Raw genomic sequence first — 27841 nt, 5'->3', positions numbered from 1 at the left:
ATTGCACTCCATGAAATCACTGGTGTTGGATGAGTAAAAAAAATATATCTCTAGCAGTAATGCTGAGGCTGCTTTAGCAATGTGTGTAACTGTCCATTAGTGAAGCTGCTATCTACTCACCCAAGGCTGAAGGCTGTTCTAAGCCAGGTCTGAAAATACCTTACTTTAGATTTTACTTTTTTTTCCCCCCCAGCATTGAATCTCAGTCTGTTTGAATTTTGCTAGGTTCTTGGCCATCACCCTCTAGAAACAAGCAGGAAAACCTAATTGTAAACTAGAAATAAACTTATTCTGCTCTAACATTCCTAAAAAGAAGTCTTATGAGACTTCTGTTACTATTGTCAAAATAGCCATGTGTCTTTGCAATTAGAGTATCTCCACTCTTTCAGCTCCATTTATGGTGAGGATTTTCTGGTCCTTCTGATCATTCTTGTTGTTTGCCATTCATAAAGCACTCACTCCATTCATGCCTTCCTCCTGTTCAAAGTGAAAAAAGCCAGTGCCCCAATAATCATAGTATCATAGTATCATTCAGGGTCGGAAGGGACCACAAGGATCATCTAGTTCCAACCCCCCTGCCATGGGCAGGGACACCCCACACTAGATCAGGCTGGCCAGAGCCTCAGCCAGCCTGGTCTTAAACACCTCCAGGGATGGGGCCTCAACCACGTCCCTGGACAACCCATTCCAGGGTTTCACCACTCTCATGGTGAAGAACCTTCTCCTCACATCTAGCCTGAATCTCCCCACCTCCAGCTTCATTCCATTCCCCCTAGTCCTATCACTACCTGAAATCCTGAGAAGTCCTTCCCCAGCCTTCCTGTAGGCCCCCTTCAGATACTGGAAGGCCACAATTAGGTCACCTCAGAGCCTTCTCTTCTGCAGACTGAACAGCCCCAACTCCTTCAGTCTGTCTTCATAGGAGAGGTAATAAGGGAGATTAGATTCCTGAATTACATACATACAATGCTTTCCCAGTTAATTTTCTATATTATGTATTTTGCATCTTTGATTTTTTTTTATTCTTTTCTCTTTGGGATTGTGTCTTCATTCAGTTTTCTGCAATGATGTACATGTCTGTCATGATGTAATGCAGAGCCCATAAAATGCTAGTATGGTTTAGATTATTCCTTCCAATGTAGAGTATTTGGCATTTAACTGCATTTGGATCTCATGTTTGATAATACTGATTGCTCACCAGGCTCCCTCTTAAGAGCTTCATACAGTCTCTGTCATGATTAACCTGAATAATTTCATGTAATCTGCCTATTTTGTAACTCCACAGCTCCATTCAGTTTTGACGTAGGAGAAGGAATCTGAGTAGGAACAGAATACTTGAACATATTGGAAACCACATTAGGAACTAGGTTATCAAGTTAGTGCTTCTCAGCTGTATATGGAGAAGCAGATCCACTTCTGTGATTTGAATTTTAAGTTAAGCTGAGGATACAAGATTTCATGATCCAAATGTCATTGCTGAGTTGCAGCTCAAAGAAGAGTTGGGGGCTGTAGTGGCAGCTCAGATATAATGAATGTTTTTATAAAATAGATTTTTAAATAAGTGATTCAAAATATCGTGAACATCTACATTACTGCATAAGAATTCTGTGTTGATTTTCTCAAGGCATTAAGAGGGAGGCTGTATTATTCTTTTTAGCTGTAAATTGTGATGCTTTCTCACTCATTTCCTGCTTTTTTGTTCCTTTGAGACTCTCTTTTTCAGCTCATAGACGGTTTGTGCTGTCTTTAAATTGATGCAAGTAAAGGAATTGGATCAGTAAGATTTATTTAAAACTATGGATTTCCAGTTGAAGTCCAGTAAGAGAAGTATTTAAAATCATATTCATATTATCAAAATGGTAAAGATTCAAAGCTAATGAAAAGACCTGATCTGACGCCCAGGGAAGTCAAGAGAAGTGCTTGTGCCTTTTTAAGTCAACACTTAAATCAGGTGCTCAACTTACTGGCTGGAAATCAGTGATTATTTGTAAGAGATAAATACTTTTTAAAAAATCTCAAATAAATATTTTGCTGAAATCTGGATTCAAATTCTCTCTACCTAAAAACATTGTTCCGTATTTTTTAGCTTTGTATTTGAGGTAAAACATTACTATGGAACATCTAATCGTACTGAGATCATGTTACACTAGAGGTGCCCTTAGTTGTATGGAAAGCAAAGGGCAATGATTTCATGTCAATGCTGCTTTTATTATAAACTCCTAGGACTAACTTTGTGGTTCCAGCTGAGGGAAAGTAAATTCACAACTGTGTTCAGCTTTACTGAACCTGAAAGTTTAACTTCTTTCTGTGAATCACTTCATCGTTTGGTGTGTTTCATCAATCAGCATGTCTGTGATAATACTTGAATAGTGTCTTAATAGCTGAAACAAGAAAATTAGGAAGCATGGGAGGGAAGTGTAGCTACTCATAAAGCATGAACCGCTCGTAACAGTTATATATATTAAACCTATGTTAATGCCTATCTTTACCCTTTCCCATTAAGTAGGTTGCTTAAAAATTCCTCTTTCAGTGGTTGCAAGGGTTCCTGTATACTCCATGGCCACAGAACAAAATGTATGCTTTGAAAGCTTGAATGGAGTATTACAACATGTTCCTACTAAGAAAGAAAGGAAGGACATGTACATTACTAAATGTAAGGGAAACAGGACAGGAAAAGATAATGTTGGCATCTGTTGAGATGCTCTTCTCATTCATGTTGTGCAGTTATTGCATAGTTTAAGCATGGCAAGGTTTGCAGGAGGCCTGATTTTTATTAGACTAGTTAGCACAGCTGGAAGAGGAAAAGGGGGTTTGTGCCAAAACCAGCTAGGTTTCAAGCTCTTCTGGTTAGTCTAGCAGAAGATGGTACCTCTGCTTTTATCACTGTTGTGTTTTACTAAGGAAAACATACTAATGTGTTGCTGGACTTCAGGAGTCCAGAGGAACTGATTTTGCTTTGTCAGTCATCACAGAGAATTCCTACCCCAGAGGAACTGATTTTGCTTTGTCAGTCATCACAGAGAATTCCTAGGGGCATGACTGCACCAGGGAACGTTGCTTCCATTTAGAGAATGCAAAGAATCACTTACTGCATTGAAATGTTCAAAGTGCACCTATATGAAGAGGGACCTCATGTGAGCTAGTGTGATAGTGGGTTTACCAATTGTCACTGTGTGTTGTTAACAAACTATTAAGGATAAATAAAATCCTTGAGAAAGTCAATGTTCCCACAGTATAAGTATTGGTTTCCACAGAGTTGTGGAAAGCCAAAGCAGCATGGATCTTTGAGAGTGGCACTTCCTCTACTCCTTTTCCTCCTTCTAACTGATCAGCTTCCCATATCCTCTTCCACCCTCCCTCTTTCCCCTGCTCTGTTTCCCCCACCCAGATGCTTTTTTCAGGACCTTGCAGGGAAATACTGCGATCTAGAAAGCTTGAGTGAGTTGTGAAAAGCTTTTTATTACCTGCCAGAAGTCACTTGTCTTTGCAACTCTTCTATGCTCCTCTGGTTATTTTTACTTGCAGAGTGGTTTTTTCCCCCATTCTTCAGCTGCCGGGCAAGATGGCGTTCATTTGGCTTCAGTTCTGACAAAAGATAAATGAGCTTTGGGCCCTCAGTGATTCACTCTGGCTGCCAGGGGGTTCCAAAATAGCAAACTATTTTTCATAACTGCAATGTGATATGAAGTGAGTTGCAGCAGGTGCTCTAACATATACTACAGCCGTCTGTGGAGTGGGGAATTCATTAAGTTTCCTCATTTGTCCAAAAAAAAGTCACCTTTCTGAGTGGCTAGCATTCTGTCTTTGCCAGCTGAAGGTGTGCTCTCCTGAAGCTAGAAAAAGAATGGGTTTTGTATTGTGTAGTAAGTACATATGGAAATGGTACTGTGAGGTTAATTTGGTCATCTTTGAAGAATCATTCTCATTTGGTAGATCAATCTTTTACTTTTCCATTTGGTGTAATCTGTTTTGCTGTTTCACTCAGGCATGCAGACAGCATGGATTCATGATTGTTGGCTTGTATCCTATTTATGAATGCATTACAGTGTCTTTTGCTTTTATAAATTTGCTGGAAGTAGAACTTTTAATTGTAATTCAAGAAAAAAAGATAATCCACTGTTTAAGAATTGACTGTGTGCTCTCAATAGAAAGCTTCCTTTCTCAAAGCCACCCTGAAGAAATCAAGTGTGCTGGCTAATCCCACAATTCTGTTGATTTTGGTGTAAGATCCTGTGATGATGGGCTGCTAATACTGATGTAATGAAGGGTGTCTTGAAGGCCAAACACAGACCTTACACGAGTCCCTACCTGAGATCCCAGTGACATAGATAGGATACCATGTAACTACTCAGGGGCTGCAGAATCAGCTCTTGAAGAATTTATGCCTGTATAATTGCTCAGACATGGAAAATGTAATAAATATTAATGTTATTCTCAAGGAACAGCTTCCAAAGAAGAAATGTGCAGATAAATTTAAACTTATGCATATTTTAATCCATAAAATATAGATCTTTCTTAAAGTGCTGGAGTATTTAAAGCTTATATATAGCCAAGTATTCTATACAAATGTTTTCATACTGAGTAAGATTCATGTGGCCATATATTGTACCTAGAGGTCCAGCACATAGCATCACATTTGCAAGCACATCTTAACTGAAGCACATCTTTCTTCTCTGAAATATGTAGCACCCAAATAAATAAATGTTGTCAGTGACATAGAGGCTCCTCTGATGGTGTAAATACCAGCATTATGGATTCTGATATGGTTTGGGGTTCCATTTCTGCTTACCCAGCAGGAACTCAGTGATCTCAAGGACCTGCTGGCACTCACCTTGTAAAACTTTGTTCAACAGTACCTGCTCTGATGCAGTAGCAAATGTAATGGATGGGTACATGTCAACACATGGGTTGAATTTCCAGAGCATGCTTTGTTCTTTCTTTAGGATTTGTAGAATGATTTTTCACTGCAAAATTTGGTCTCGGTGGTTCTCTGCTGCTGAGGAGCAATGTAGAAAAGAAAAAGCTGCAGCCTAACTGGCAGGGGGACTGAATGGTCTATTTGTAATGCTAGTTGTCATTTTCCTACCTCCATGGAAGGCAGGGAGAAATCTCTGTTACAGGTACATCACTCCTGGCCTTTCAAGGAACAGATGTACAAAAAGCCTTCTGAAATCCCTAAAAGAAAATCCAGGAGACAAGACTTGATTGCTCTGTTATGACTAATATAAAATGCATATTAAAAGCTTGTTGAAAAGGGGTAGTGGTGAAGACTAATGTCTTCAAGATTCTGTTACACAATATAAAGCTACAGGAAAAAGGGGGTTAGTAAAGCAAAACTATTAAAATATACATTCATAATGTGATCTGTGGTGCAGTGTTCATTCAACACATTGAATGTATCAGCTGGAGTTTCTTACAATAGCAACATTGATAGTGTTGACTTTCTCCATTTCCCTATGTTTACCATCTATAATGCTGTACTTTCCCTAAAGCTCACAGGGCAGAATTTATCCTTTAGTGGATAAGTTAAAGAGTGGGACAACAATAAAAACAAACTTTGGTTTTGTATTTGTCAGTTATCCCTGTACCTCGATAGAAACTGCAGATATGTTTTATGATCAAAGCCAGGTTCCACGTAATACAAGGATCCAGGGTTCCTGAGAGAGGGAGAGATCTTGACCCTTTTGGAAATGCTGTTCTTAACTAATTTCTTTAAGAACAGAATGGTGAGCTTGTCTTTTGACTCAGAATTCTCAAATTAACTGCTCTTCAGGTCTCCCCCTGCAAACTTTTTGCATCTAATCCAAAGTGTAGAGGCACAGATTTCGCACGATACCCATAAGTGTTTTGACAGATGAGATCTGGCAAATTCTGTCTGTGCTGATTTGCAATGTTAATTACAAGGAAAAAAAAAACCTCAAACTTTAGCTTCCGAGATAGAGCAACAAGTTGGAATTCCAGTGTAGTGCTGACTAATTAACCATTAATTAGCCATGTTGGAAGGAGGGGACATTTCCTAGACTCTTTGTGTTAGTAATACCTTTTGAGATCCAGTTCAGCTGTGTCAGTGGGACATGTGTGGCATTGGGGAGAATCTTTTAAAAAGAATCTCTGCCTGGCAATTTGCTTGTTCACTGTCAGTTTCTTGTGCTATACAAGTGGATAAATTAGAACTGCCCAGTAACATGTTTGTACTATACTGCCTGCAGAAACACAGTAATAAAAGAAGATGGAGCTTTCAAACCATTTATTTGTTTAGATATTAGTATGTACTACAAATAGAGAATATGAAGCTTTTCAACCATTTGTTAGTTCAGATATTGATAAATACTAGAGTTAGAGATGCTGAGGTGCTTGTTCTTTGATCATATAGTTAATGTGCAGTGTTTTACTTGCATACTCTTAAAAAAAATATTATACATATTTGACACAAGCTAAAAAAAACCAACCCAAGATAACAACAAAAAACCACCACAAACCAAACAGAAATGAAAACCCAACCTGGACTCAGCTTTGAGTTTTGTATTAGCAGGTACAGGAGTCATTATTAGACTTGCAATATTTATTTATCTTCTAGTCACTGATTCGAAACAATCTAAAGCTGCTGATTTTCAGCACAAAGCAAACAGGAATGTTATGCCTACAGTCACTGAAGCTGGGATGACAAACTTACAGGGGCAACTTGACTACACTGTTACCTCTTTTCACAGTATTTTTGTAATCTCACCTCTTATTCATGTAATTACTTTTAAAAAAATCCTTTTTGTGTGGATGGGATTTTTTTTTACTTGGTTTGGGGTTTTTTTTTTTTGGCATTGACAGCTAAACTCCAGTTTGAAATTTGATTAAATATATCACCTTCCTGTTTGCAAGATGAGATGCAGGATATTGTTTCTGTCATTGGCTTTGGATGATTTATGCAAGTATACTTAGGAATACAGAATGAATTTAAATTTCCAATATTAAAAAAGAGCTACTTGCAAGCAACCTGTAAAACAAAAACTATTCTAAAAAAAATGATGATTTCAAATTTTTCTCTCTCTTTTCATGGAGCGGTTGAAGGTTTGAGGAAAATCAACATAACCTTTAACTCTAATAATTTATTTCACAGTAATGCCGTAGTGCCTTTTTTTAATACATGCATTTTAATATTATTTATTTGCTATTTTAAGATTGATGTGATGGTTTGTTGTATGCCTTTCAAACAGACAGTGAGTTCAGATCCCCCCTATTACTATGCAATATCAAGTCCAAAATCTCTTCTGGTCCTAGCTTTCAGCTAGATTTATTACTATAGTGTTGATTACCTGGAATATTTAATGAAAAAAAACATATGTGGTGAGGTTTGTTTGTACATTTGCTTTTAGTCAGGTTGATTTCTTTGAGAGGCGATACCGAAAAACGATAAGCTTGGTAAATCCATAAGGCAGCAAAACTAAACTGGCACTGGAAAATTGTTGTATGTGTTGCATCTGAGACACAGGGATTTTTTTTCAGGAAATAAGGGGGTTGCTAGCTAATATATTCCCAGGTTTAACAAGACAGTTGTTTTCCAGCTGGGCATCTCAGCTGTTTTTATTCTTGTAATCCTTATCTAGAATCTTACAAATTGCTGCAGTCCCTAAAAGGACACCTGGCCCATGCGCTGAGATGGCTTCTTGCTCCTGCCTTCCTGCTTCTAGTATCAGTCCTTGTTAGAGAGGGAGCCCTGCTTTGACCCTCCTCCAAATATATATTTGTATAAATATATATGTGTGTATGTACAAATATATATATATTTGTATAAATATTATACATGCATAAATATTATATATGTATAAATCATTTGTTCCTTTTGGTGTTTGCTTTAGGTTGGTGCTCTCTGTTCAAGGATTGCATGTTCCATATGTGTATATATAAGAAAAAACATTTGAAAAGTTACATATCCATTTTGCTGCCTTGATATCCTGGATCCTGTTTTACTTTGGGGTGCCCATTTCCACAAGAAATATTAAAGAGGCTTCTTCTGTTCTCACTGGTGAAGGGGTGCAGGTGTGGATCTCTGTTAAAGTGGTCTTCTCTAGGGATCAAATATTTGGTCAACAATATTTTCTAATACCTGGCATAATCCCAAGGCAGCTCCGACGCAATGCCCTGTGGTATATCTTTCAGCATCATGGTGCAGAACCTAGGTTTTGTTTTATAAATTTGGTTGTTCACCACTCTATCCCTGTCAGCAACACTGGGCCTCCTCTTTCCAGCTAATGCTCTGTCTATAACCTTTCAGAGAAACATGTCATAGTCTTATTTATTATTTGAAAGTAAGAGATGCGTAATTTTCTGCACCCAGTTGTGTTCTTAGATTGGAAGCAATGCCACCTGCAGCTATAAACACCCTCCTTTCTCATTATAACAACATCTGTAAACCCCAGTCATTTTAGGTGTTATCAAAACATGTTATTCTAGAGATGGCTGCTGTAGTTAACGTTGCATCAGGGATTTTATTTGAAAGGTGTTTTTCTCAGGCCTGTAACCAGGCTTTAAAATCTTAGGCAAGGCAGCCCTTTTTCTACAGAGATATTCCAAACTGCTGGTGAAATCCGATGTTAAAGAAACTGCCTGGCATTACTAAAGTTCCTGACCATAGGAATGTCTCCTATTAATTGTTCTAAATATGAATTAACGTTGAGTTCTGGGGGATGTAGATGTTAATCAATCTCCTGCAGTGCTGGAAGTCTAACCAGAACAGAGTGGTGTTCAAATTGTCTGAGACGACTTTGGCCTCCCAAAAAGAGTGATGTGCCAGAAGGCACATAGTAAGGGAAACAAATTACTAAAGTGAATAAAGCACATCTGTGAGATGTCTTCTCAGCTTAAGTTCTGTGAATCAAACTGGAAAAGGATGCAAGTCACACCTAAACTGATTAGGTTCAAAACAGAGTGGAATCAAACAGTAAACAGATGAGTTGTTAATGGTATTTAACTCAGTAAGAAAGGTGTTGGACAAGCAATCAGAAAGGCCATCATGCATGATTTACCTCCTTTCCCAAAGCTTTGCAGTAGTTGTCCTCTAGTTGTAACAGTGGCAGATAAGCCCAAGCCTGACATCTGCAAGTGTGTTGCATGTACAGATGCCTAGGAGATGTAGACGTGCTTCAGTCTAGCTCTCTTTCAAAACTACAGCTCAAATCAGGGTACTCTGGCAGCCCTGGCTGTTAGGCTTTGCTTACTAATATGTGTTATCTGACCAGACTAGGTTGAACCACCTTCAGATTATCTAAAATCTGAGAAATTACATAGTAACTGCTCTGGGACTCTTTGCTTACTCGCTTAGCCCATTTGGGAAGTGAGAGGACTACTGCAAAATATGGACCACTACATCTCCAGTTTTTCCCTATTTCCATGACTGTATCTGCATTTCTGTACATAAGGGTAGCATTCCATGACACATGCTGCTTTCCTGCAAGACAATTGGGAATATTCAACAAAGCAGTAAAATGCAGTCTGCTAGATGGGACCCTCCTACTCCTTAGTTATTACTACTTCTACCTCTGACTGATTGCTGCAATGAGTTCTTTGAAAGGGGTTGTCCTGAAGCTAGAGCCAAAATACTGTGGAGTAGCAGGTCTAATCTTAGAATCTAGAAGCTCTTTCTCTTCTGGCTGTCCTGTGATACTGAAGATTTCACCTTCAGTTACAAACTGCTACCGCACTACTTGAATTGACAATACTTTTGTTCAAAGCCTCCAGAGCTATTTCTGTAGGGCAGCAAGGGGCTATGCGTTCCCAGAGAAAGCCTTTTACCATGAAAGATGTCCTACACAGAAGTCTCTGATGTCATATCTCAGGAAGAAGGCTGTCTTTTCAGTTTTTTCTGCCTCATCAATCTGCATTGTCTAACTTGGTACACCCAGACCTGAGTTCCTAATGTTTTCCAGAAAGTGAATGAAAAGATGAGGCCACTGTTTGTCCTGTCAGCTCTACTTTGTAAAGGGCAATGAGACGACAAAGCAATTAGTTTTGGAATACATTGAATACATTTGTAACGTAGTTATATGTTAATAAACACACCTACTCTATGTCTGCTGCATTAGTGCGTTGTCAGAGAGCAAGAGTTAGCCCCTACCACATATTTTGAATAAGATTTGGGTGTTTTAAAAAGCTTTTATGCTATTCATTTTATTTGTTCTAATAGAAATGTGGATTCAACAAGAAGTGAATTGGCTAGCAGAGTGATCCTATTCAAATGAAAGTGTTATTCCTTAACAATAAGCTGTGTGGCAAAGCTAGGATTTCTTCTTGTCTTTGTGTTGGATGGTCACCTCCAGAGCACAAGCACATCCTAATATGAGTATGCATTCTGAACTTACTTCTTCTGTACATCTCAGAGATGAGATGTATGCATTGCAGAGAGAAAAATATACTGCAGAGTGATACAATGTCATCCTTTAGTCCTCTGCTGCAGCAGCTATACTTAACCTCTAGTACAAAGCAAATTACAGAGTCCAGTGAATTAGAGATCACTACGGGTCAAAGAGAAATTGCTTTGATATCATTATGGTTCTCTTTGTTCTCAGCAGATGACACAATAAAATATGAAACTGGAAGACTGCTGTGAAGTGGTTTCCTGTCATGAAATTATCTTTTGTGGAATCCCAATATTATGCCTGTTTGGATTTTGTTTTCTCAGATGTAGTGGCTGATGATTCCTGGTTTTACCCTTGAGCAGCACTGAGAATGTTGGGGTACCAGAGATTCATGGATTCATAGAATGGTTGGAGTTGGAAGGGACCTTAAAGATTATCTAATTCTAACCCCCCCTGCCCTAAGTGTCTGAGTAATCCAATAGGATGGTTAGGGGTTATGTCATTGCTACTGGGTGGGTTATTTTGATTGCTTGTCTAGCAAGACAGAGCACAGGAAAGGGCTTTGCAGAAGATTCTCAAGGATCTGGGTCCTATTCCATTGTTCCACCAATGACCTAATATGAGAATATCCAGACCCCAGAGAAATTTGTGCTCTCTGGGTCTTTGTTTATCCACTCATTCAGTCTAGGAAGTGCCCCTGTCAAAATAATACTACCATGGTGATATACTGGAGAAGTCATATGAGCTTCTATAAAATTACTTTTCTATGAGAAAAATAATTGTTTCCATGCAGATATTATGCAGCCATAAATATTCAGTTGTTCCACTGCCAGCATAATGCAGCCCCTGTATTATGAAAAATGAACTTAGGTGTGTAAGCTATGTGAGATCTCTTTTGGCTTCTTCAGGAGTATTCTTCAACTGAGACCTGTGTCAATTCTTATGTCATTTCTATGGCTTGCACTGATTCGTGAGCACACACGGAAGCTTACCCCAGGTTCTGATCACTGATCCTGGAATTGACATTAGTAACAAAACACACTAACAATCCTCTGGATCAAGGAAGAAACAAGTCATAGTAGGAGTCTGCAAATATAGGTGCTGATGTGTCCAGTATTTAAAGCATTTAAAGGGGTTATTCTTCTTTAAAACTGCTGAACCTGAAGGCACTGCTCTTTATGTACAGATATGCCTGTTCTAGCTGCATGTATGCTGATGCTTGCCTGGTCTCTGGTGGCTTCTAAAAGTTGAAATGTAAAGGCCTTGCAAATTATTTAAAAGTACACCATCCTCTTTCTGCCCACTTCTCATTAAACAACAAAACAGAGGAAACACAGCCTTGCTACATCTGTTCTCAGTCTCATGTTCTTTTTATATTGCATTCACTTCTGAAGTCCTACCTGCACTATGTAGGAACTTGGTAGCTTTTGAAGTATTGCTCCTAAATACTGTCCCTTAAGCTGAAAGCTACCCTGCTAATAAAGCTCCAAATTATGTACAGTAGCACAAAACATGTCAAACAAATGCACAGAATAGTTTATGTTGAGTTTTTTTTCATAGTCTATCTTCCTTTGAGACTTTATATTCCTGAAAAAATAATTTTCACCATCCCTCTATATTATAGGAAGTACAAAGAAATTCACCTCTGATTAGTTAAGCTCAGTAGGAAGTGTGCTAGAAACTGCAGGCTGGATACGTGTGTGTGTGTGCTTATGCTTTCAGATGGACTCTCCCACTCTCTGTCCTTGTCTCTCTGCCTTCCTCCCCTTCTCAGTGAGTGTTAGAATATGTGAGAGAAATCTCTAAATTCAAGAGAAAGTGCTATTACAAAGTATGCTGAGCAGGAAGACTCAAAGCAGATGATATTTTGATCCCTTACTTTACATTATCTTTTTAATGAAAAAAGAAAATAAACTGTTTGACTAAAACCATTTTCTCTCCTTCAATAGGTCTCACAGTTCCAGAATCCCTTTGCTGGGTTTATTTTGGAAGCCTAGCTTCAGATCAACTTATGGTAAGTTGGACTGCAAAACAGGAGGCTGTGTGGTTTTGTTAGATAACCTGAAGGAGTCTGAAGAAGGTAGTCCTCAGTGGTAAGGTCTGGCGCAAATGGCTGGATCCATCATATAAGTGCTGTTTGCCGCCTCTGTTTAAACCATGCCATGCAAGCTGCTTTCAGAAACACGGAATGAAACTGAACAATTTGTCTGCTCCAGAACAGTGGAACTATAAAAAATGGTAGATCCATTTGTTTTTTCCTTTCTGTCTGAAAATACTTAGTGTAGTGATGCTGACTTGCTTTGAACCATTGCACTGAGAAGTAGCTTTGCAAATGAAACATCAATGAGCTCTACATTCTTGCCTGTATAATTTTTACATGCATTTTTTTGCCACTGTGATCCTTAAACTTGATTTTAAAATCCTTCCATAAGAGTCCAGGCTTTGCAGAACTGACCTGAAATGAGCTGCTTCTTGGTTCACTCTTGAAATGATTTTGCAGTGCAAATGCTGCCATAATTTCTGCCTGTGCCACCCTATGATTTTCTCAGAGATGGTGCAGGTGTAAGTAGTGTTAGAGTTTGAAGCCCAGGAGGCTTCACAGCTGGTCCAAGAATCTGAACGTAGAAGTGCTGGCAGTGCCTTTTTGCTCTCTTGTGCTGTATGGCTAATGCAAGCTTCTGACTGAATAGGGATTCAGGTCCTGGAATGCTCTAGTACAGTATTGTGCTATAGTGACATGTGAACCCAAGGATATAGATAACTCCCTCAGACTCATCTTGGATGTGCAGCACTGTAATGATGAAAGGCAGCTGAAATCCTAACGTAAGCAGAGATGAGACTGAAAATCCATGCAGAGATGATCTGTTGAGTAAGAAGGTGCCATATTCACAGTGTCACATCTCAAGAGTAAAACTGCACATTAAATATCTCAAAAGATACAGAAAAACAACAGCTGGATATGTAACAAACTGACAGGTTTATTCTGAGATGACAGCATTATGGATACAGAATCTTCCTCAGTCTGTCTCTGTGATGTTTTCTTTTAGCATCATCCCATAGCTTTCCTGGTAATCTGGGCAAATCTCTAAGATGGTCCTCATTTGGCTGTACTGGATTTCTTTCCTCCCAAAAGCAGAAAGCTCTAGTATTTTTTCAACTGGCTTTTCAGTGTGGTGGTTTTAATTTGATTCTTTTGCAGGTAAAATAGATTTTTACAACCATGGGAAATGCCAAAATTTCTGAAATATTTCTGGTCAGTTTTTGCTGCTGGTACAACACTTTGCAGTGACCCCATCATGCCCTGGTGTGGATCTGATTAGCTGGTAGCCTTGTTGGTGTAAAATGGCAGAGAAAAGGGAATATATTAGCTAATCCTAATGACTAGGCAGCCATGTAGGGCTGCTGTTGACGGTGATTGACAGATAGAATCAAGTCTGGATATTTCATTCTTCCAAAGCAGAAACAAAACAAAAAACAGTGAAGACTTTCTTGGGGAAGAGAGTTTCTAGCGTAGAGATTTCTCTCTTGCCTCAGTCTCTCCTCGTCCATAGTCTCAGAACAGTGAACAGCAAGAAATCAGTAATTTCAGGATGTTTCCCTGGTCTGTGAAGTTCTTCTCTTTACATTTGCTTCATTTTTTCACAAAATTAGCACTTTTTCCAAACACTTGTTTCTTGACTTTATGTAGTTAACTACAGTGATTTTCTGTAAATGGAAACATTCTGCTTTTCATCTTGTATTGGTGTAAAAAGCAGAGAGGAAACCCCAAACTGCTTATCTTTGTTCAAAGATAAAGACAAAAAGAAGCTATGTGTATTGGCTGCTTTCTCATGTTTCAGCTCCAAGGCTCAGCTGTGCACTTGAACAGCTGGTGGAGACGGGAGGAGCAGGAGGGATGGCCATCCGCCACTAAGCAGTACCTTAGAGTCAGATACTTGGTGCTGTGGCTCTGAGTATTTCCACCACTGCTCTGTTTTGTAGAGATTTTAAAAATTAATGTAAAGTATTGCTCACTGACTGTACAAACTTTCAAGTATGTTGAATTTCCAGGATTTGTGTGGGTTTTCAGAAGCAGGAACCTCAAATTAAACTTCTAAGTGATGAGTAAGAGCCTTTCAGTGTATTCAGCAGTTCACACAGAGAGTCAGCTGAAATTGGTGGGAACAGCTAGGCCCTCAGCAATTTGGTAAATGAGGGCCATTACTTAAGGTATGCTAGAAGTATATTTAGGAGTGAGCCTAAGGGAAATCTGTTTCCCTTCCTTTTAATGATCGCTTTTTATATACAGAGAAATGCAACTCCAATTCTAAAGAGAATGGGAAGCGTAAGTGGAAACAAATTCCAAAGTAGTTTGATTCTTTCCTGCTTTTGTGATTAAAGCTTTAAAAGAAATCACTAAGGTCTTCCTGTGTCTGAAAAAGATGGAGGGTATCATGTCTGTAATTATGAGCAGCATGTTAAAATAGCTGTATCTCTTCCATCACCTCTGGTACCAGTCTGCTTTGTGGTAAGGCCTTGTTTCTTCCTGTAGGTTCCATGAGAAACCTTTGCTGTAGATCTTCACAGAGTGTGCAGGCCTCCAAGAGGCATAAAATTTCTGTCACGTACCTCTGAGTGTTTGTATCGACCAGTTTAGATTCTCAAAGGAATAAATAGGTGGGAGCTTGAGGCTGCGTGGAGGATTAAGGGCAAGTGCTTTCTGACTACTGCCTCTCACTTCATAAACTGTATCCTGTTTCCAGACAACTGGAAAACAAGCCCAACACTTCGGTGTGAGAAGGCAGAAAGCAAGGAATCAGTCTCATTCAGGCTGTTCATCTATACAGCTGTTGCCTATGCTGTGTGGTTTGAGATTAAGCATGTTCTGAGGACCTCTGTATCCTCATGTCGTGAGGCCAAGCATCAATCTCTGGATATTACAGTACTATATGTTCAGGAAAGGAATTGGGAGGATACTGGAAATTGGATACATTATAATCTGCTGCTGTTCAGGTGAACTTCCTTGAGCACAGAACGAGCATTTCCTGAAGAGGATTTAAGAATATGAGTGGCTCCATGTCTGTTAGCACAGTAACAACCACCAGTTTAATTTAATGCATTTCTCTAAATGCTTTGCTAGGTTAGGACTAAATATCATTGAAGTTACAAGTTTTTGAAGAGGCTAAAGCAGCTCCATGAAGCCTTTGTGAAAATATTTTGTTAACAAACATTTTAGGTGTCTTCAAAAACTGTCAGAATAAGAGAGCAGCTACCTACAGACTTGGTGCTGAGAACAGAATAAAACAGGATCCAATAAATACAGCCTAAGTTTATTTCCTGCCATACCTGCTTTATCTAAGATTGTCAAAGCCAACACCAATGATACCTCCTCAGTTACTGTCACTAGGCAAAGAGGAGTAGATATGTTCCAGCTGTTTGGCCTCAGATTTCACTGTCTCTGCTGGGATACAGCAGTGATCTAAAGCCCTGAGACAAGACAGAAGGGCTTCTCGGTTGTCTGAGACAAGTTGGCATGAAATAAAATATTGTGGACCTCCTTGTTGAGAAAATAGTAGCCAAAACTACAAGATGGAGTGGAAAGCTAATGAAATGCAGCCGGAGGTAGCTGTAGCATGGCATATAAATTGACTTAAAGCAGGGGGGGGAAGGATTGAAGGACTTTCTCAGAGTGAATGATTTCACAGATTATTGATTTGGGCAGCAGTTTATTTAAACATTAAAACTCTGAATGAAGCAAGTTACCCTGAAGAAAAATGTGTCAGGTATAGAACTTGTTACAGCTAACTGGTTAGCCTCTGAGGACTTTGTAAACTGTCCAGATGTATTTATTATAGAAAATATTTTCTTGAGGAAAAAAATAGACTGTTTCCCCCTCCAGAGTATGCTGTGGTGTTTTCTGATGTGAATGCTTGAATTTTATGGTCTGTTATCATTACAGTTACTGTATGACTATGCTCAAGAATTTTTAACAACCTCTCTCCATTTCCCAGGGAAAGAGAATAAAAAATAACAACTCCAAGGAAATAAAAATTACTAGAACTGTAAATAGCAACAGTTGTATCATTACCCATCCAGGTACATTATTATACTTAGTGCTGTCTCTGTGAACTGCCCCACAGTGATATAGAAGCACTTAGAAAGACCCATCATTCAGCAATGGAAAGGGGCTTTAGGCCATGGAAAGCTTATTTCTGCATTTCTCCTGGCTCCTAGAAATCTGTGGCTAATAAATCCTTCAGACTTCTAGGTTTACTGCCAAACAAGATTGGTAAAATAAAAGTCACATAGTTAGTAGTGTGAGAAGTTGTGGAGAATACTTACTCCATACTTAGAAGGATCAAATCTTCAGTCCTTTACAGAGCAAAAGGAAGGGATATAGGAGAAACAAGAGAAACAGGCTCACTCTATTCTGATGTCTTGTCAAGGATAAGGCAGAATTTTCTGTATGCTGGTTTCAGGGTCTCCATGAGTGCTCTGCTGTTTATTTTATCTCTTGTCTATGGAGTCCATGTTCTCACTCTGACAGACCAAGCTGACTCCCATCAGATGTGATACCATTTAAAGCTGCTTCCGTGTATGTGTGTGCATATAGGAGTGGTGGAGGTTTGGCTAAGCAACCCTGAATATCAAAATCAAATTTGTGACATCTAAAATCCTGAAATATTTCTATTCTTTTCTTGGTTGTATGAGTTTTCTGGAGGCTAATGAGCTCATCTAGTCAGCTTTAACTGGCATTAAACCATCTCGCACCTTTTGCAGCTTATGCTCAAACAATTCCTCGTGTCCATTCCTATGGTTACCCTACAATTACTTTCTTCTTTTTCCTTTGTATTCACCTTCATCTCCCAAGTATTCATCTTAACAATATTGTTCCCATTTGTAAAACGTAAGCATGTTAATTTCCAACCGCTATTGGACAGCATCATTAATGCCTCCTCAGAACCATCTGCTGGCAGTCTCACAACAGCCTGACTGAACATCCCATGGGAAGTGGGAGAGTCCTCAAATACAGCTCCACTGCAAGAAGCAGTTCTTACCCGAAATGTGAAGGCTGTTTTCATGCAAAAAGTGGTTCTCAACCTCTAGAAAGTATCTTAAACTATGTCTTTTAAAATTATCTCTCTGCCCTCTTTCAAGCTTTGGTCCAGTCCTTTCCATATGCCTTTGGAGGATATTCAGGCAGCATCCAAATCCTGGGCACTGGCACTGAACATGATGCTGTGTGAAGGTAAAAGTTAAGATCTGTGTCCTGAAGAGGAAAGACACATTCATTTGTGTGTAATGCTTCACCCATAGCAGAAATATTCAGATAGCTGCTGCTGGCCATATCTCTCTGGCACTGCTTGCAAACAGACCTGTGTCATGCACATAGTATCAGTCAGGGTTGGAAGGGACCACAAGGATTATCTAGTTCCAACCCCCTGCCATGGGCAGGGACACCCCACACTAGATCAGGCTGGCCGGAGACATCCTTTCAGTATTTTCAGTTACATCTAGAACCTGAGACCAGTTCAGTCAGTCCAGAAAAGGGTTTACAAGTATCACAGCAGCATCACAGCATCACCAAGGTTGAAAGAGACCTCAAAGATCATCGAGTCCAACCTGCCACCACAGACCTCATGACTAGACCATGGCACCAAGTGCCACATCCAATCCCCTCTTGAACACCTCCAGGGATGGGGACTCCACCACCTCCCTGGGCAGCCCATTCTAATGACCAATGACTCTCTCCATGAAGAACTTTCTACTCACCTTGAGCCTAAACTTCCCCTGGCACAGCTTGAGACTGTGTCCTCTTGTTCTGGTGCTGGTTGCTAGAGAGAAGAGACCAACCCTTTCCTGGCTACAACCACCTTTCAGGTAGTTGTAGAGAGCAATGAGGTCACCCCTGAGCCTCCTCTTCTCCAGGCTAAACAATCCCAGCTCCCTCAGCCTCTCCTCATAGGGCTTGTGCTCAAAGTAGCAGCCTTTCACAACAGTTGAGTCCTTGTTTGCATTGTTTTCAAATATTATGTCTGTATGTTTTCTTCTGCTTTTAAAAGACCTGCAGAGTGAGTAATGGGCAGCCATGTCCTGCACAGAGAAAATAGGAACAGCAAATGGGTTGTTAGCTCTGCAGTGCCTTCAGTTCTTGTGAGTTGAGTGGACAAAAAAATGTGTGGGTAGTATTAGATTAGAAGTGCTTTATAGTAAAGCTCATTAATTTGAAGCTATAGCTAGTTTTGGTTAGCTCACTCTCAGGAAACGCTCTTAATGGGATATCTGCTGTCCAGCTTATGTGGTTCTTTTCCCCTAGCTAGTAGAAACAACTTCCCCATCCCAAATTGCACCATTTGGGATCGGAAAGGATTACGTCTCTGGTTGTGTATTTGTGTAACAGGTACCAGGTCTAGGTGTGCTTTGCTATGGGTGTATCAGCTCAAGAGTTCAGCTGCGTAAGTACATGGCTTGCTATCATAAACCAGACTTAAATATGTCCTTTATTGCTAAACATTCATAACACAGTCAACACTATAATTTCTGACTGTCCTTAAAGCCAACAAACCTGGCATTGAGGTTAATTTCAAAGAAAGAAACTTAAACAGGAGGGCATGTTACCATCCTCTCTGTGCCCTGTATGGAAGGCCATGCCAGCACAGTAAAGGTATTGCAGGGTTTATGGTCCTTGAGCAGTTTGTACAGCTTGGGTTGGTTGATTTTGTAAGGTAGGCTTGATTCTTTACTCTCTCTCTCTCTCTTTTCTCTCTCTCTCTTTTATACTAACTATGATCCCTCTATTTTATCATAATAATATGTTTAAATTTAACTCTTTTGTGATTTATCTCAGTAAATAATGCTTTTCTGGGAAGGCAGAGAACAGGAAATACCAAAGAAAAATGATTAGAATATCTCTCTATTCCACCTTAAATTTCTGGTAGATATTCTACTGCAATTCCATATCCCCAGAGGTTTTGTTGTTTAAATATTTAAACAATAAAAATTACTAAAGCTCTAAGAATGATGTCTCATGATATTCAGTGACCTGAAGATAAGCTGTATCAGCTCTCAAGAAGGGAAAGAAAAGACTTGTATGCAGAAGGTGAAGAAATACAGTCATAGTAAAGCTCTGTAAGTGAAATCACCCTTAAAATTCTTTCATGCTAGGATATGTTATCTGACAGGCCAATTCTGGAAAATTGTTGTCTTAACTAATTAAGATACATTTTTGACAGTACAGATACCATATAATCTAAGCAAGTTGTACACAAGCTAATAATTTAATTTTTACAAGCAAAGCTAACTACACTGTGCAAAAAAAAAGACCTGTCAAGGAAAATGTCAACATAGCAGAGGAACTGGAAGTCAGGTACTGGAATACACTTTGAGGCAGACATCTCAAAACTACCTTGTACGTCTAGCTGTGTACAAAGTCTCAGCCCAGGAGAATATGGTCTGTTTGCACACTGAAAGAAGTCATTGATGCTGTCTTCCTCATGTGAGAGGAAGGTAGAGCATGGTAATTTTTTAACCTAAAGGCACTTACTGTTGTACCCTTGCAGCTAGAGCTCTTCCACACTTTCAGTTTAAACAAAGAAAAGGAAAATTACATTAGAAAACATCCTGTGTATTTCAGTAGCAGAGTGGATTTGTTGGGACTTTATGAGACAGATTACTTGTAATGAATTATTGGTAAGATTCAGTTAGCTTTAGTGCAGACAAAACTCTAGCTCTGTTAATATTGGCGCTGCTGGGTGATCCCTCCTGTCCAGGGCTGGCCTGATGGTGTGGCCACACCCTGATGTACCTTTTTCAGTATCACCAAGGTTGGAAAGGACCTCAAGGATCATCGAGTCCAACCTGTCAACACAGACCCCAGCACAGTCAGTCCAGAAAAGGGTTTACAAGTATCACAGCAGCATCACAGCATCACCAAGGTTGGAAGAGACCTCAAAGATCATCGAGTCCAACCTGTCACCACAGACCCCATGACTAGATCATGGCACCAAGTGCCATGTCCAATCTCCTCTTGAATGCCTCCAGGGACGATGACTCAACCACCTCCCTGGGCAACCCGTTCCAATGACGAATGACTTGCTAGGTGAAGAATTTCCTCCTTCAGGACTGTCTCCCTTATAAGTCTTAGACCAAAGACTTAATGCCTTATAGCAAAGCAGCCTGCATTTATTCCTAGGACATTCTAGGAGCTGGAGATAGTAATCATGCTCCAACAACATGATGTGAACAGTAGGGGCTGGGGATCCTCTGGCATGAGTTTGTGTGATGCAAATCTTACGCCTCTTCCTTTAGAGAAATGACTGAGAAATGCCACAGCACACTCTGCCATCTCTGGGGAGCAGAACCAGTGCTTAAAGTGATTGAAAAGTTAGTTTGCTGTCCACAGTTTTGCTGGTGGCTTAGCACAATAGAGCCTTGGTAGAGGGGTTGCTCCCTAAGCAGTGTTGGGGAGTGTGGGGGTTTTGTGGTTGTTTTTTTTTTTTTTCATTTCTATTTTTAAAGTAAACAACAATAAACTACAGCGAAACACTTTTGCCTTGGGTTCAGAACTGTTACAGCTGTTAGGTCCTGATCAATTAGGACCAGCAGCACTGGTTTGTTTAGTGTTCCAACGAGGCATACCATGCGTGGAAAACAGCCCACCCTGGTAGCATTTGAGCAGTCCAAACTTTTAGCCTTGCAGATAAGCTGCCAGCAGATATTTTGTGCTTCCACTGTTCTTTGGAAATTGCTATTTCAAGTGTCCTGTTTTGAAATTTATGGAAATGGATTTGCTCAATCAAAACATGCTGCTGAAAAACAGTGGCATATTGAGTGATGCAATATCATCATGTAACTTTGTCATATCATAGATTTCCAGTTTATATATATTTTCAATCCACACCATGCTATAAATTTGCAGAATAATTATTCACCTCTTATGTTAAGAAGGAAGGTAGGATCTGAGTCCTTGGCGGGGGGGGGGGGGTTGGGGGAGGAACCCACTGCCTGTTTAAAAGATTCTATCGTGTCATTGCTTTCATACTCAGTGAATTAGAATCCTTGTGGCAGGTCCTGGATCAGCAACTAGTCTTGGCTGTGCTTGATGCTGTGAGTCTTGCTCAGGCAGCCCAGTTCCCCTGTGCCCCAGTCAGCAGTTGCCCCAGGACCATTTGGTTAGGTGCAATTCAAATTCAGGTCCATACATAACAAGAATCCCAGATGGCTTCATGCAGCTAGTTTACTTTTTTTTTTTTTTTGGTGGTGTCTCTTTAGTGAAGCAGAAATATTCCTTCCAGTTACACCTGGGTTTTAACCCTTCCTTCATAAAAACAAACAAACAAACAAACAAACAAAAAAACCCAAAACCCAGAAACCCAGATGGTGATTTGCGTTTCCCAGTGGAACAGCAGCAGTGAAGTCTAACGTTGGAGCTGCTTAGTTCTCCCTGAGCATCCCTCCTCTGACCATGCAGTGCACTCTTCTGGGAACCTAAACCAGCTGCAGACAGGCATTTCTTTAAGGTTTGTGGTTTACTAACCCAGGTTTCAACCAACTAGACCTTCTGAAGTCGAACAGCTGGTGTTACCACTGTTCACAGCTTGCTCCCACAAGAACCCATGCTAACTCTGTACAATAGAACCCATCATATGTTTAACTCTATAAAAGGGTTTGCCTAAAAGGGTGGTGTGAATCTCTTTGAAATAGAAATGTATTAATTTTTTATGTGTGAAAGTAGAAAAAACCTGCCTTTATGTATTACCAATTTGTTACATTAAATATCATTTGTGTGGTCCATGCCACATCTACAGCAAAATGCAGCTGTGCAAATGGACACGTTATTTGGCTTTTGTCAGGTTGCATCAGTCAAAACAAATGCTGCCTTCTGTTCCTTGGCTGCTTTGCCCACGCCTCTGCCCTCCTGGTTCTTTGCTCTGTGGAATCCCTTTTTTGCTCTCATTCTGTCTGCTACAAATGGTTAGGAGTGGGAGTCAGCAGAAACAGCTTGATTTTCATTCCAACTGAGGACAGCAGCAGGCAGAGGAAAGCAGCTCTCCATCCCTTTGCTGGAGTGCAGTGAGGTTCTCAGTAACCTGGGAAAGCTGACTTAATTTTAGGAGACAGTTTGGTTTAGACTTGGTTTCTCCTGCAAACCTGAACAAATCTGATCACTAAGGAAACAGCCATGGGAGTTAAAGGCAGGCAGGAGTAAGGGAGCAGGGTACTTCTGCCCATGGGAGAGAGGGGCCCAGGTCATGGGCCAGTAGCCATGTGACTGTATCGGACAGTGGCCACTTCCCTGCCCTGCAGTTTTGATGGTCCAGACAAGTTCCCACCCGCTACATGAAATGACCTGAACCTTCTCTCTCTTAATTTCACAACACCTATCAGGAACCCAAGTCAGACGGGAGGTTTTTGGTGTTTTCTCTCAAGTTTTTATTGAAAGACCTTTGAAGCAATGTGAAGAGTAATCTGTCCAAGATACACTTTTTTGGGGGCAGTGTGTTTCCAGCTGCTGTCCAGTGTTTCTGCTAGTACAGTCAGGTGGTGCAACTTCCATCCTACTCACAGGGGAAATGTGAGAGTGAGGCTATTAATAAGGATTTGGTTGTGCTGGCTAAGCCTCCCAGAGACCTGCAGAGCATGAGGACTGAAGTGCCTGGACCTGTGTCTTTGTTAGAACTGCTTTCATGGTCATGATGAAAAATGATGAAAAAAGAATGTAGAGATGAAAGGAAATTTAAAATTATTAACAATCTCTCTGTTTTGAACTACTGTATTTATGTTCACTTGGCATTACCCTGATCTGGCTCCTTTGCAAGCAAATGTAACAAAATCAGCAGAAAGCCAGTGATAGTGTGGCAATGACAAGGTTTAAAGTCTGACCAGAAAGTGAGTGATTTCAGGCCTCTAGTTTTGGCTCAACTATTCACTTGAGAGTAGTATCTGTGGAGAAATGGAGCTCTTTCAGGTGAGTTTAATCTAGTTACACTGGATTGCACAGCAGCAATTGACAGTATTACAGAAATTATTAATGCCGATTTCTGCTTTTTTATGTTGCTTAGTTTAAGTTCCTTTGAACATTGCACAATTCAGCAAATGACTAATTAATACTGGGAAGGTGTTTTTCCATTTCCTTTTGCAGTTTGTTTAATTTTTGCATAGACTCCTTGATTTTCTTGCCTTCCATATGGAATCGCCCAATGTCATAGTTGGCTACCTAAGTAAAACACTCTTCCCTTTTGGGACCTCATAGCTTTCTGATTCAGAATTTCATTCTTATGAAAAGCCTTTAAAAATGTGATTGCCAAAACATCATGGATAATCAAGCGAAGCAATGGAACAGTCCCCTAAGAGAAAACACACTTCAATTCATAAAATATTCCCTGTAGATGTCTTAGAAAATGTTCCCTCTCCTCCTGCAATTCCCACTAGCAGTAGGACATGCTTTGCATTGTAGATATTTTTCCTAAGTGTCAAGCACCTTAGAAACAGCATTCTTTCTCATTGGCATTCTGTGAAGTTTAACCTAGGGGATTTCATGTGGGGGCATTCACAGGCAGAGGCAAGGATGGATACAGACCTGTCTTCTGTGCCTTGATAAACAACCACATGGAGTCCTTTTTTTCAAAGCAACTACTTTAGATAAATCCAGTAAAACTCTAGCAAGTAGGTGGAAAGCTACTCCCTTTGGGCTTCTTGACATGGACACAGGATTTGGCCTCACCTGTGCAAGTAAGGGTGTCCTGGCAGGGACTTGGCTTCAGATTTGGATGCACAAGTGCACCAGAGGGCCTGACTCTCTGGATATATTTACTACAAGTGGTTTTGGAGCAGCACACAAGATACAGTGGCTTGAAATCTAACCCTTCCCCAAATCAATTATTGACTTGAGCTTGATAAATTTCTAAACCCAAGGTATTTACCAAGTCAAAAGCAAAATGTACTGTAGCCACTCATGAGCCAGAAGCTTTGAACTTGTGTCATTCTGCGAAGATGCCTGTATCATTAAGGAGATCCTCTTAATCCAGTCTATGAGTTTTGATCAAGGCCTGGTTTTGGTGTTGAGGACTCACACTAAACTTGGGTTTGGCTTCCCTTTATCAAATAAAAGACCTGTTCTGACAAACACATGGCACTGTGTTTGAAAGATGCTCAGAGAAAGCAATGTAGGACTGACTGTAGCCCCCAAAGCTACAAAAATAATTTCCTTGCTCTGAACCTTCTCATATCAAAATGGCATGATGCAGTGCACTGAGAAGGCCACGTTGGTTGGATTAAGTTCATCTATATTTAGATATTTAATTTATTTTAACTACTTGTTTGAAATTTTTCCTACCAGCTGTGGCACAATTACCTCTTAGGGTGTAAATCAGATGTTTCTGAAGCAGTATTGCTGTTCTTTCTCTCTCTTCTCCTCTGGTATGATCTGATCCTGGTAGATGCCGAGGGTTTGGGGTTTGTGGGTTTTGTTTGTTTGCTTGTTTGTTTGTTGTTTTGATTTTTTTTTCTTTTTCCAAATGACTCAAGGGCAAATAGTCATGACTGCTGTCATGTTAAACACCATCTGTGATTCTGGCTTGGCTGTGCTGTGTTCCAGAATGTACAATGTGTGTGCAATAGTTCAGATTGTGGTAGTGTATTGCTCTTTCATGGTGTTATAGGTACAAGACAGATATCCTTAAGGAATTTCCTGTGAGCAGCACCCTGAAAAAATAGAGCCAAAGCTATCAGTTTAGCAAGATTTGAGGCAAATACTTTGCATACTTACTTAATTACAGGTTATGAACTAGTGAAAATCCCCATCGTGCATAGTTTATTAGCAAGCAAATGACAACTGAGTGAACAGATAATTCAAAATGTATGTATTGTATTGAAAGTAGTCGTAAGATGGAGTGAACAAACATGAAAAACCATACTAGCTCTTGCCAATCTCATGAGAAATATTTTTCAACACTGCCTAAAGATGTACAAACCAATGCTTTAAAACCTCAGGGTTGGATTTTTGCAGATGTTGAGTTACTGCAACTTCTACAAGCCAACATCTGCCATAACCTGCAAATGGTTTGGAGGCTGCTGTTGGCCACAGCAGAAGCCAACATTTATTTCATCTCCTATGGAATAAAACAGAGATTAAAGATAAGCCTGAGCTTCATTCAGTCCTGATGAGAACAAGAGGCATCTTTCAGGAAGAGAGCCTGCAAGGATAAATGAAAAATGCTTAAAACAAAAGTTACATAAACCCCCTTCTGAAACGCTGCAATCCTGATGTTTGAGAGCAGAGTCCACACTGTCAGCTTCATGTTAGAGACAGGCAGAAAATAACTGGCACCAAAGCAAGCATTTGTCTCCCAGGAGCAGTATTCAGCAATGTAATTGCAAGACTTGCATTATGTCTTTATGGCCAAAGACTAACGTTTAGAAAGAGTAGCAGTTCAGCTCAGAGAGAAGATATACTTGATCTTCCCCAACCCATCTGTCCCACTAAAACTGTTATCTATTAGTGTCTATTATCTATTTATGGCTTTCTATTATGGGAGCTGTGTTGGTTTATATTTCAGCCTGTCCATTCTCTCGTTTATCTGTTATCTGTCAATAGCTATTATGTGGATATGCACATGGTATGCCTAGGTCTACATTAGCCTGTGGTAATCTCTGTTCCAGAACTGTGGCTCACGTTTCTGTTGTAGATGAGATTGACTCATGGCTGAGGGCCTCTTTGGAGGATTTTTGGCTGTCTGGGGACTATGGTGGGAATCTGAACTGCATTGATCAAGCAACTTGACATGCACAGTCTGGCTAAGTGCTACATCAACTGTACATAACAGTAGAGGGATGTATAGTACCTGCTGGAGATTAACTAGGGAGAGTAGCTAATACTAGTTAAGAATCATGTAATACAATTCCTCTGCCTCTGATGTGATCTCTGTCATATGACGGATGACTGCTGCAACCTCCTTTTGCAGGCTCTTTCCACATCTTGGCCTTACCTTTTTTTTCTTAGCTTGATTCAGTCACTGCTCAGCAGAACCTTGTGCTATAGTAATGTCTTATCCATCAGGACTGGTCACAGTTATTTCTCCCTCTCATTACAGGTGGAATTCTATTATGGCAAATGTTTTGGGGAGAATTTTGTTTTTCATATCTGTGTTTGGCAAGAGTCTTCTCTACCGTGGTGTTCTCCCTCCTTATTTCCCCTTAGAAAGTGGTTGTAGAAAGATTAAATTCCTTATAGGTGACCCTAACCTGAGCTCTGAGGGCCACAGCATTGAGGATCTTCTTAGAAACATGATGTCCTAGATACAGCTATATATATACTAACGGTATGTATTTGTAAAAGCAGAGAGTTAGCATATCTACGTCCAGCCCAACTCCATGAACAAGACACTAATTTTTATTTATAGCCTTGAATGTATGTAGGTGCACATCTAATTCCAGCTCACCACAAGTGAAAGGGAAGTTTTTTATTTATAGATATGTGTACAACATTTTCATCTCTACAGAATTTCTGAACTGTTCCTCAACAAGACTGACAGCTGACAGCTCTGGCCAGCTTGACAAGGTGCTTTTGGGTGGATTTCCCAGTATTTAAGACTAACAGCCAAACTCTCCACTTTTTTACACAGATGAAAATATCAGATGATCAAGGTGTAAGCAATTTATGTAAAAGAAAACTTTAAACTGGTTTACTTTAAATGTTCTTCTTCAGACTAATAAGCCCTGCATTACAGATTCCAGAGCTGGGAACCTGCCTTACCTATTTTAGAAATTATTCAGATCTGAATACGAAAAGCAAACACTCAGCGCTGAGTGAGAGCAAAAGATTTGAAGCACTCTTTATTTTCTGAGTTTTGATGTCTAGGATGGTTTAGGAATTTACAAAGAAAAGGTGTATCTAGTGGTCCTTTCTGTGACTATCACCTAGGAGATTACAGTTAGGGGGAGGAAAGGAATGGTCCTGAAGGAAGGTTTTTTTAGGGTGATTTTTATCTACCTGCTGATATTTGTAAATATGAGGCCTGGCTGCTCCGGAGAACAGGAATAATGTCTGTTATCCCAGCGTGGCAACCTGCCAACTGTGGGCAGTCAGGATCTTTAAGTGTTGGATGGCAACACAGGGTTTTGAGGGTTATGTTTATACTGACCCTGGAGACTGGTCATGTTCTTATTTGTATGGCAGTCACCTCTGGCTTTCAGGGTGCAGCTGAGGTTCTTTGGTGCTATACAACTGTACAGGAAGAAAATAATGCCCTTGCTCTGCAGAATTTGCAAACAAATGTAAGGCAAAACTTGACGTGGGAGCAGACAGGGTAACAAATAATTGATTCCATTTTCTCTGCTTCTTGAACTTACAGATTTGTAAACAGCTGGAGATCCCAATTTGATTTTGAGCCACACAGATATATAGACCAAAGGCTATATTTATGAAGTTTCATTTGCAAATTAACAATATTCTCAAAATAGCAATAAGCTTTGGTTTTAGGCTTAGCTACACTAAGGATTTGTGCTAGTCCCCATCC

Source organism: Melanerpes formicivorus, unplaced genomic scaffold (genome assembly GCF_026170545.1).
Source record: "Melanerpes formicivorus ecotype bairdi unplaced genomic scaffold, bMelFor1.0.p_v2 SCAF_10, whole genome shotgun sequence".
Classification (NCBI taxonomy): domain Eukaryota; kingdom Metazoa; phylum Chordata; class Aves; order Piciformes; family Picidae; genus Melanerpes; species Melanerpes formicivorus.
Note: the sequence above shows the minus strand (reverse complement) of the source record.